This window comes from Galeopterus variegatus, unplaced genomic scaffold (genome assembly GCF_000696425.1).
Source record: "Galeopterus variegatus unplaced genomic scaffold, G_variegatus-3.0.2 Scaffold100, whole genome shotgun sequence".
Classification (NCBI taxonomy): Eukaryota; Metazoa; Chordata; class Mammalia; order Dermoptera; family Cynocephalidae; genus Galeopterus; species Galeopterus variegatus.
Genome location: NW_007726211.1, coordinates 480,273 through 481,603, shown reverse-complemented (window position 1 = coordinate 481,603; position 1,331 = coordinate 480,273).

Below are 1,331 nucleotides of genomic sequence, written 5' to 3'. Positions count from 1 at the left end.
CAACTCTGACATTTTTCATGAATAGTGGCCAAAATAAGAAAGATAACAGATAATACATAATTCATGCATTGTACTTTTTCCATACTTCTAATTAGCAACCTGCTTTCACAGCTAACATGAGACTACCCAGGAACAGCATAGGATGAATATAGGGCCGTAAAACTGTGCTTGCAAGGTATTTCCATGAATGCTAAAGAGAAGTTTCAAATCGCCATCATAAAAGAACCCAAACTATGAATAAATGAACAACTGAATCAAACAGTCTCTGTCCAACTGATAAAACAGATACAGAACTTTTTAAAAAGTCTCTTCTTACCTGGTAGGCCGCGGTCGCATCTGCCCCAGGGTTAGCTCCGAGGCCCGACAGCTTCTCCTTGAGCTTGTAGTGTGAGCTGTGGCGGAGGCAGTAGATGAGGCCAGAAGCCAGGAGGACCCCCACGATGCCGGCGATGGAGACCACGGTGAGCACTATGAACTTGGTGGAGTCCTCCTGCTCTGCCTGATGAGGCAGAAGCCTGAGTTTGCTTTTCTGCAGAGCAAGCAGAGAGGGGGCATGTTAAAACTTCACAAACCACAGCCTCCTAAACAAACCCCTCCTCTCTCAACGCAAGTTGGAAATGTAAAAGCTCCACTCAACACGACACCGTGTTGGCATTAAAACAACGACAGGAGGCTCCACAGAGCAGCACCCCTCAGAGGAGAGGCAGAAGCTGTTTCAAGACAGCACATCACAGACTGCAGTGTTTTCAGGAGGCACGTTAGAGGCACCACTTTTTCCCCGTCAGTCGTGGCCGTTTTCCAAACTTAACAGTAAAGCCATTTGCTGCCTGAAGTTAAGCAGCGTCCACCCCTCCTTGTGAGCCGGTGCAGGGGTCTATGCACATCATATGCACACAGGAGGAGGGTGTGGGGTGGAGGTGGGGTGCGGACCTCAGCCCCACGTCAGTGGGCCTTCAGCACCAGCAGGATGCGGACTGGAGGGACGTGCCATGCTGGAGAGGGCTCCGCTTGCCTTCAGAGGCATTGGCTGCCACGGTGCCACCGACTCCAGTGTCCAGCCCCCGCGCGGCCCGCGCAGGCCCCAGCACTCGGCGCCCGAGTGCTGTTCAGCTGGGTGGCCGCGGAGGTCCACTTCTCGGCGGTGTAAGAAGCGAGGGCTCCAGACCCCATCGGACGCTCGTGGTGCCCACCTCTGGTGGCCGTGGTGGGGCAGCCTTCTTTCGGGGCACCCCACTTGCCTCCGCGTGCAAACGGTTGCACGGCGCTCCCCTCAGTAGCTTCATTCGAAGGCGTCTTAGCAACAATGACAGGCGACACAGGAGAATGGAGGG